Raw genomic sequence first — 10,978 nt, forward strand, 5'->3', positions numbered from 1 at the left:
CATTATGTTTGCATTAAGTGGCCTTGCTCCATCTTGCATGAACCACTGCGCAATGAAAGGCAATACAGTAACAAGAAGCTGCGGAAGGAAATAATTGCGATGCATGCTCAAATAACGTCCACTGTTCACTATTTCTGCAAAGGAAAAGGAGCCGATAAGTCCGTGACTGGAAATTGCGGCCCACACTCTGATCCTCGCAGCATGATGTCATTCATGAAGCACTTGTGGATTTTCAGTAGCCCAAAAACGTACAATTTGTTTGCTAACCTCACCGTCCAAATGAAAATGCTATTGGCTTTATGTCGCGCCGACACAGATAGGTCTTATGGCGACGATGGGATAGGAAAGACCTGGGAATTGGAAGGAAGCGGCCGTGGAGTTAATTAAGGTACAGCCCCAGCATTTGCCTGGTGTGAAAATGGGAAACCATGGAAAACCATCCTCAGGGCTGCCGACAGTGAGATTCGAACCCACTGTCTCCCGGATGCAAGCTCACAGCCGCGCACCGCTGACCGCACGGCCAACTCGCCTGGTCAAATGAAAATGCGCCTCGTCAGAAATCCAAACGTTGTTAAGAGCAAGCAAACAGTAGTCGCTGTCGTTGTGTTCATCAGTGAGCCTCTGCGCAGAGGTCATCTTATACGGTAGTTGTTTTGTGAGAGTTCTAGAGCTTCCTCCTCAGCAGGCTGCCCTTCCCGACGTCAATTGCACAAAATGGCTGCTATACACGGGCTCTTATGGAGAAAGCTGGTCTGGAGGCTACTGCGCAAGATGGCGGCTATACATAGGCTTCTATAGAGAAAGCTGGTCTAGGGTAGACATAGGACTTAAGGAAAAATGAAAACCTACAACCTGTTTCCCAGTCTTTGACCGGGTCAGGCATGTAATGAATGAACCATATATAAGCTATTATTGCAATGGGGTCGCCACTCCCAAGGTGATTTATTAATGACTGATAAATGCTATGAAATGATATTGGAGAGTGTTGCTGGAATTAAAGATGACAGGGAAAACCGGAGTACCCGGAGAAAAACCTGTCCCGCCTCCGCTTTGTCCAGCACAAATCTCACGTGGAGTGACCGGGATTTGAACCAGGAACCCAGCGGTGAGAGGCGGTAAGAATCCGTTGAACGGAGCATCTGGATATTCTCAGTTGTACTGCTGCCATTCTACACGATTTGCTGGGGCTTCTCAGGTTAGCAACTCGTACTGCTTCAATATTCTCTGGCGAACAAACATGGTTCGGTTCCAATATTGGTCCTTCCAGTACAAATTTCTCATTACAGCGTGTGAATGGTTCTCTTACAAGGGGCCCATCGTGTATTAAACTGTTGTCGAAAACGCTTTTGAGTCACGTCAAGAGTAACACAACTGTTGATCGCTGCTGCGTCGTCAGTCTTCGTTTGTCGGTCATGTTGTAAATACTAGTCTCCTAGCAACGGTATCGTGAATTACGCAACATTTCGTAACTCATTTGTTTCCCCAAACTCTACTGCTATTGCTATTGAGATGTTCAACGTGATATCTAGGGCGACTGATAAATTATGTAAGAAACAAACGGTGACTCATTTCGTGCGCCACCCTCTATTACAGTAAAAGAAATAGTGTCGCCGATAAAACATAGTTCTTCTTTTTAGTGTTGATCCGTTACCGAATGTTGGCGGTCCGCATGGCAATTTTGATCTTTTTTTTGTACTATGAAGTAGTTCTGTCGACGAAGTATTTATTTATTTATTTATTTATTTATTTATTTATTTATTTATTTATTTATTTATTTATTTATAGTTCTTTGTGTTACGTCGCGCCGACACAAATAGCTATTACGACGACGATGGGATAGGACAGAGCCACTAGAAAGGAAACAACCGTGGCCTTAATTAAGGTGCATTCTACTTGCTGTGAAAATGAGAAACCACGGAAAAACATGTTTAGGGCTGCCGACAGTGGGATTCGAACCCACTACCTCCCGAATGCAATCTCACAGCTATGTAACCCAAACTGCGTAGCCAAGTCACTCTGTCTATTGATAAAAACAAGGCACTGCATTAGTGATCAGTATTGTATTGCAGGGTATTAGCTTTTTCACATAATTCGTATTTTCGATCAATACACGATTGAAACGATAAAGATTATTGGTCTTCGTATTTTTCTGTATTCTTTTCACGTCACATTGACCCTGCCAAGTCGACTGCTAGTGATCGGGAGATGTAGCAAGAACCGAACAAAAACATGCGCAGTAATTTAAGGCCACATTGGGGAGGGGAGTGTTGACGGGCTTCCAGTGTGAAAACCACATACTTAATGCGTAGCAGTCATGTTCGCAAGTTGGGTGTTTCCTCCCCTCATTCCCCTCTCTAGCGCATCTTCAGGGTCGAGCCGGTGGAGCGTGCAGACAGGCTGTGAAGCAAGTACCTTCCCTGTGCTGTACCAAGCTAGATAACCTGTAGGTGTTTGAGTGTCGTTGAGGCAGATCTCCAGTTGTACTGCTTGGCTTTCTTGACCAGATTCACTATCTCTCATGGCAGATAGATCCTCAATTGAGTGAACCCCGTTAACCCCTAATTACAATCTGTGAACGAGTCAAGAAACGAACCCTGGTTCTTCTGGTAAGCGGAAGACATCCAAATAAAAATATTCAAAGATGACAACCTTTCTTTGTACGACTCCTTGTTGGCTGTATAATCATCATTGAGGCCTTCTGTTCAGAAGCTCCGTGGTTTAATTCCCGCCCTGCGTCGGGGTTTTATTCAAGTCTGGTTAATTCCTCTGACGTGGGAGCTGCGTGTTTGTGTTTGTCCCAACACACTCCCCAGCGTAATATATACAACGCACTGCACTACGAACCGCCACAAAAACACGCAACAGTGAATACATAGAGTTGGCTTCAGAAGGGCATCCAGCCGTAAAACAGGGCCAAATTCACGTGTGCTACACATTTTTTACCCGCGACCCCGTCATGATGTGGGGAAAGCGGTACTGTAGATATTTTTCACAATTTTGAAGATTCCTTTCCTTAGTGTTTTTATGAATTCAAATGTATATATTTATTTAAAAAGTTGAAATTTTAAATCAGCCAAGTGAAGGGAAATGGGTAACTTCAAAAAAAGGTATGAAAAAATTTTCGGCATTATTCTGAATTACGTAGGATTTTAAAGTATTTATTTTCAATATTGGGTCATAATGCTAATGAAGAGAGGGTTCTGTTTTATTTATTTGTAATTTACTGCCAAGTGTACTTATACTCGTAATCATTTAAACATTGAATCAGTGAAAGGTTTGTTATCTGTGAAGTACAACTTGAAACGTTTTGAATCTACAAAATGATGTAGTTATGTACGGAACAAGAATGATTTATTGGCAAAAGTCGCTTTAGCTGACAAGTATGAATATGACTAACGAAGTCACATAATCGGGCGCCGTTCACACTAAGGCGATATAAGATAAGTGATATGTAGTAAGATATATATTGCGACGATATACTGCTAGGAAGGTTCATGACACTGGGCGATAAATCGGCGTGATCTGGGCGATAAAAATTTGGTGGGAACACAATTCTCACTACATCAGTTACAAATATGAGTTCAGACGTTCTAGTGGCTTATCGGTTCAGGCGTAGGTTGAGAAGAAAACGGAAATACTGGGTACATCCCTACAATCTTACCAACCTGCACCATAGCTCGGCTGTTGTTTCTCGAAGGCTGTCTCAAAATGAATTAAAATTCAGGGAGTTTTATCGAATGAATACTGAAAACTTTCATTTTCTGAAAAGCCTAATGTCGCGAACCCTTGAAAAAAAAAAAAAGATACACCCTTTAGGAAGGCCATTTCTTCACATAAAAAACTTCTGAATACTATAAGGAAAGTAGATATGAATATGAAAAGCAGTATTAATAAAATTTAGCTGTTTTAATTTGATAATTTTTACATATTTCTTTTTACAAATTGTACCAATCAGTTCCACTAAATTAATGAAAGGTATTACAGAATTGTCTTCTCTTCTTCCCGTCATGTTCACAGCTCGAAATATCGTACGATAGTAATAAATCGCTGAAGAGACTAGCAAGCTGCACTTTGAGAGATATGTCACTTGCGATATGTTGTGCAATCGCGGAGCTGTTAATCTTTCTTATCGCCTCCCTGTCCGACTCGTTGGCTGAACGGTCAGCGTACTGGCCTTCGGTTCAGAGGGTCCCGGGTTCGATTCCCGGCCGGGTCGGGGATTTTAACCTTAATTGGTTAATTCCAATGGCTCGGGGGCTGGGTGTATGTGTTGTATTCATCATCATTTCATCCTCATCACGACGCGCAGGTCGCCTACGGGAGTCAAATAGAAAGACCTGCACCTGGTGAGCCGAACCCGACCTGGGATATCCCGGCACTAAAAGCCATACGACATTTCATTTCATTTCATCGCCTCCCTTTAGATGTCAAGTATCTGTCTGTGCGTGTCGCGTATCGTATATCGCTTACGATATATCACTAATCTTATATCGCCTTAGTGTGAACACGGCCTAAGAAAATCAATTATGTGTTTCTTTCCCTATGCCGTTCGTAATGCTCCAGAGCGCTCGAGAATTACGACTCGCCTGTCATGCTGAACGTTTCAAAGAGCTCTTTACACGCGATTAGAAGTGTGTTGACATAAATATTGAAGGGTTTTGTGGAACCATGCTGCATTTCCATGACTCAAGAAGCACTGAGCACGTGAGATGTTCGTGTTCAAGTTCACCATGTCTACTTATCGCGAAGCAGTGTCAAAAGGTTTGAAAGAATGCGAAATTGGCGATATGTTAGAAGTTAGTGGGGATAGTCAGCTTTCTAGTAGTGATTCAGAATTATTGTATTCTGATGAATAATGAATGTAGTAGTGATAATGATTCAGAGAACCTTGAAAATCGTGAAAAAATATTATGCGAAGACCAAGGGACAGGGCAACAGATAAATGTTACCAGTGATATGGTATTCGTCACATAAGACAATACGGTATACATTAAAAGGCAAATATTGCCGCCCTATTCTCTTTTTGTAATGACTCATCACTGCTAATAGCGTGTGAGGCCTCCTCTGGCCCTGCGAACTGCAGTGAGACTCCGTGGAAGTGAGTCTACAAGTCCCTGGTAGTCCTCTGGACGCAGCTGACACCAAATCGTTTGCAGAGCGGCCGCCAATGCTGGTCTCTTCGTGGGTGCAGAATCCATGGCACGGAGCCGGCGTTCCAGGACATCCCAGATATGCTCGATAGGGTTCATATCGGGGCTCCTGGGTGACCATGGCAGTCGTTGGACCTCCGCTGCATATTCCTGGAACCATTCCCGGGCGACGTGGGAGCTATGTGGCGGCGCTTTATCATCTTGAAACACCGCAGAACCGTCTGGGCGCTGGAAGGCCAAAAACGGGTGGAGATGGTCTCCGAGCAGCTCAACATACCGCGTATCATTCAAAGTCTCTTCCAGAATAACTAGGGGGCCCATTCCATACCAGGAAAATGCACCCCAGACCATAACAGAAACACCAGCGCCCTGGACCACACCTTCGAGGCAGGCGGGATCCATCGCTTCATGTGGTCTGCGTCATACACGGTGCTTCCCATCGACACGGTGCAGTTGAAATCGTGATTCGTCCGACCATATCACGTTACGCCATTGTTCCAGTGTCCATCCATTGTGACTGGCGACAAATGCGCGTCGTTGTGCCCGGTGACGTTGGGTTAACAATGGGACCCGTGTGCGGCGCCGGCTCCCATGCCCCATAGAGCCCATGTTCCTACGGATTGTCCACTGGGAAACGTGTCTAGCACGGCCTGTGTTGAATTGAGCCGTGATTTGGTGCACGGTTGCCCGTCTGTCACTATTGACAATCCGTCTCAGATGTCGCCGGTCACGGTTATCGAGGGTGGCTGGACGGCCGGTCGTTCGTTTGTTGTGGACGGTGACACCCGCATTCAACCATTCACAATACACCCTGGACACGGTTGATCGTGTGAAGCCGAATTCCCGCACCACTTCCGAAATCGCACTTCCCATCCGTCGGGCACCGACCACCATACCCCGTTCGAACGGTGTCAGCTCACGACGACGTTCGATGTTGCACCTGTCACATGCACAGCCACTGCTCACAAGGTCTCCTATACAACTGCCGCTGGCACAGGGGACGTGTGGTGCGCAGACAACACACCTGCACTTTAGTGCTCCGCTATCCCATGACATTTGCTCAGTCAGTGTATATCTCTGCCTTCATTTGGATATACCGTACGCATTACTATAGGGGCTGGCTGGCCGAGACGGTAAAGGCGTGCTCGGTTCGCCCGGAAGGACGTGGGTTCGAATCTCCGTCAGGAAGTCGTAAAATTTCAGAAACGAGATTTCCACTTCCGGAGGTGCATATTGCCCTGTGGTTCACTCAGCCTACACCAAAAATGAGTACCAGGTTAATTCCTGGGGGCAAAGGCGGCTGGGCGTAGAGCCACTCTACCCCATCAAGTGCCGAGATTATGGATAGTGGAAGCCGTTACCTTCCACCCTTCCAAGGTCCTTCATTGCCTGTACGGAGATGACTTTGCTTTGCTTTGCTCACGCATTACTATAATCGTATTCTTCGGCGTTTGCCTTGTGTAACTAATTAATCCTCCTTGAAATTTGTCATTACGTGTCGAACTGAAGAGAAGCCACGCTGTAATAATGCACACAAGCAAATACATTACATGTACATATGGCGTTAAGTGAATAGAAATACACAAAGGCTACGTCTGCAAACCATACCGAAGTCATGACAAGACAAGGTTAGGTTAAGTTAGGTTGATAACGAAATTTCCTTCCATTTGAACTGAACTGGAGCCTCCGTGGCTCAGGCGGCAGCGCGCCGGCCTCTCACCGCTGGATACTGTGGTTCGAATCCCGGGCACTCCATGTCAGATTTGTGCTGGACAATGCGGAGGCGGGACAGGTTTTCCTCCGGATCATTGCCCTAGAGGAGTGCGACAGGCTTCGGCAGCCGGCACCATTTTCCTATCTTCCATTCCTGATCCGGTCGAATGACTGGAAACAGGCTGTGGATATTCATTGCACTGAATTGATCTTTATAGTGGAGGTAATGTTGCTTTCCTTTTCGCAGGAGTTCTTGCAGATTTTTCTTGCGTAATAATCGAATTCTATACGTAAGTATTGGACGAAATAAGACTGTAATTAATAAAATGCTGCGTTCCTCATTTCATATTAACTACGTTATTCAATGCAATATTCAAACATGCCACATTTCCACTTACCTGGTATTACCCGAATATATTTACAATCTCACAGACAAAGAAAATATGCTTTAATTACTTCCACAAATGTAAAATACACTAGTGATGTTAACAATACGACAGTGTCAATATGTGATTCTCGCAAATCACGAAATAAACCATGACTGTGTAGTGCCAACGTGCCGGATTAACTGTAACTGTAAGACGTCGTATCGGCAAGTAGGGTCCCTAAACTGTATGGTTAGCGACACTGAATCGAACGCAACAGTTAGAAAATAAGTAAACATCACTACCTTCAGTATTAACAGGGGAGAAAGAGTAAGTTTGTACCCTTAGTGTATACCCTTACGTGCCAGGGAGTATAGCTGGAGTCGCGATATTCGTTCTGATGAACTGGAAATATAGGAGAACAGTTCTGGTCGAAATCACTATTTATCTTCCGGGAGTTCAGAAAAATATTCTTTTGAATTATTTGTGGGATAGGAATTTTACAAGATAGTGGCAAAGTCAATGAATTTTCATGCCCAATATTTACAAAGAAAAACTGGCGCTGTTGATACTACCTCGCAAGAAATCACGATTTACCTGGGATTTCAGATAAAGATCTTTTGAATTATTTATGGGACAGGAATTGTTTAAGCTAGCAGCAAAGAAGAATATTCATGCCGAATATTTACAAAGAAAAACTGGCACTGTTGATACTACCTCGCAAGACACTAATACTGACGAAATAATGGCACATGTAGGTGTTCTCATTTATATGGGATTGGCTGTTTTACCTGAAATTGTCAGTTATTTCCTAGGAGACTGTTGTGTATGCCCATTAGTAAAGTAGGCAATGACACTGAAACGGTTTAGGAAACTTAGGCAATATTTACATCTCGGTAGCCATAAAAACAGACCAGCACCACGCGATGAATATTATGATATTCTGTACAAAGCAAGACAAAGCTATGCAACTTACCAAAAAATTCGGAATTTTGTACGCACCTGGCCGGGAACTCGCAGTAGATGAAGTTATGATACGTTTCAAGGGTAGATCTATCTTGAAACAGTATCTCCCAGGGAAACCCACCAAATGGGGTATCAAGCCATGGGGTATTGCTTACAGTGGAAATGGCTACCTTCTGAAATGTGAGATTTGCAAAGGGAAGAAAGAAACACAGGACCAGCATTTATTCTTAGGAAAACAGGTCGTTTTACATCTGACAGAGCCATACTGGGCAAAATGGCATCATGTTTAGTTTGATCACTTTTTCAGTTCTCCAAAACTGATGAAATAATTGCTAACCCATAATATCTGCAGTTGTGCGAGAACGGGGGTAAATAGAAAGGGGCGGATGGCCCGATCATTTTAGCAAACCTGCACAGTTGAAACTCAAGAGGGGGGGAATTTAGGAAAATGCAAAAAGAGGGTTTACAAGCAACAGTTCGGCAAGATAAACGTACTGACCTTATGCTGTCAACAAATTCAGATTCTGTGAATGATGGTACAGTGAAACGAAAAACCAGTAATAAAAAAATATAAAGTACACAAACATATGGGTAACGTGGGCATCAGAAAAGAGAATACTACGGGGTTAGGCGATCGTCTAAAAAAATCATGGAAATTTATTTTTCATTTTGTGATCAATGTGTGTGTTATGAACCATCCAGCTCTCACAGCTCATGGAAACAGAACTTCCGACACAACTTGGTGCTACAGCACACAGGGAACTTCACAGCACGCAAATGTACGGGCAGTAAAAGAAGTTTACCAGTCGGCATTCCATCTCCTAAATGATGTCTTTATCTTGTTAAGATAGCTGGTCGTGCCAAGGTGTGTGCTCTGTGCTTACAAATGAAAAATAGGACTGCTTCTGAGAGAGGCAAACAAACAACTTACAAATGTAAGCAGTTCGATCTGCCACTTGTGCAAGATGGGGTTCTTCTTGGAATACCTTCAGGAGCGAAATGTGGAGAACCAAAATTAGGGCGAGTACTAATATATATGCACTGATCATTTAGAACAGGGCCTCTGAGGGTGCATGCGCCGTGCAGTGCACGGGCGCAAGGTGCAGGAGACGACTTCACTAGGTTGACCAGAGTGCAAGCCCCCACTCCACTTCCCCTACACCTATCTCACCCGTTCGGCCTGTCTTCGCCTTCTCCACCTTCCCCGCTGATCCTCCGCTCACTGCGAAATGTTATGCGCGATGAGCGGTGACACTGTTGTATGGGATAACGTTACCGGTGTTAAAACACTCTTCTTTCAATTTGGTTTGAGCAGACAATTTATCTTCTCTAGCTCTTCTTTTCCTTTATCTTTGTAATGATACCAGTTATACCTGGAACAAGGGACCGGCTGCCAGCAATTTGAGAGCCTTCTTTAAATTACAATCAGAAATAGGCCTACTCGCACGCAATCTAATTTTCGTACAAGTCAAAGCAGGAAAATAATACCTTTCACATATGCATGTGGAACCAAACATAGAAATAATCTTAGCTGCTTCTCGATGCAGCTTAGGAAAATCTTCCTTAGAAAAATTCTCGTAGAATTTGAGCAAAGCCTTTGTATTTGAAAATAGTTTTTTTTTATATTAAATTATCACATAATTATTGTCCCACGGATTAAGCATTTGGCTTCATCGTCACAACTGACAAAGAAATACGAAAGTTCCCAGTTCGATTGAAATGGAGTTTCGTAAGTCTTTGCTTTCTTTGAAACAGGTTGTTCCATTATTATGTTGTTGTCTTGCGCTTATCTATTTCACTGATAAACAAGCCGTGTATCACCGAACGCTTCGTCGCTCTCAGCGCACTACACCATCCGAGTCAAGCCGAGTTGAGTCGAGTCGGAATGATGCACAGTGCACGGAGTCTCTGCGCCCCGATATGCACGCGTGAAATTTTGAGCGTTTGAGAGGCCCTGATTTAGAAACTAAATACAAAGGAAATTAAATGTATATCTTTACTCGTTTGACTTCTATGTTTTCTTTAAAGGGTGGCATTTATACTGCTGCGACTATTGGGATTTAAGTGACTCTGCTGGGCAGTCGCCATTAATACTGAACGGCGAAGAGTTCAAATCCATCCTGGAACAAACCAGTAGCTCATCTGCAGTATGACGACAGGTAGTGTTCTTGGTAAAATATCTCTCGTTTTGGTCAAGTGTCCTCCCTGGGCTCAGTGACCTTCATTTGAGTAGTGATCATGTGGTCACCTTACATATGCATTACTCGCTCGGCGAATTAAATCGCACGTCTTGAAGAAATTGCAACAGGACGTAATTTCTCAGATAGGCTATAACCATATGTTTTTAGCCAGAAGGGTATTTTTATGAGTAGGAATCAGCGTTGCAGCGAAGCTGCTGCAAGTTCTTCTTCTTTAGGTTTTCCTGGATCCTAGTGGTGTTGTGGAAGAAAACTATAATTTGACCTTGTTTTGCGACCGGATGCTCTTCCGGAGTCCAACCCTAGATAGAAGAATATATTCACCTTTGCGTGTTACTTTTTTTTTTTTTTTTTTTTTTTAGCAATGTGGTTTACGCAGAGGTCTTATGGCAATGATAGGGTAGAAAAGGGCTAGAATTGGGAAGGAAGTGACCGTGGTCTTAATTGAGGTACAACCCCAGTATTTGCCTGGTGTGAAAATGGGGGTTCGAACCTACTATCTCCCGAATGCGTCTTTCTGTATCGGTTAAGAGTTCGCTGGGTTGTGAGTGTATGAAGAGTTGCGTATTGAGAGAAACACAGTTGC

The sequence above is a fragment of the Anabrus simplex genome, chromosome 11 (assembly GCF_040414725.1).
Source record: "Anabrus simplex isolate iqAnaSimp1 chromosome 11, ASM4041472v1, whole genome shotgun sequence".
Lineage (NCBI taxonomy): Eukaryota > Metazoa > Arthropoda > Insecta > Orthoptera > Tettigoniidae > Anabrus > Anabrus simplex.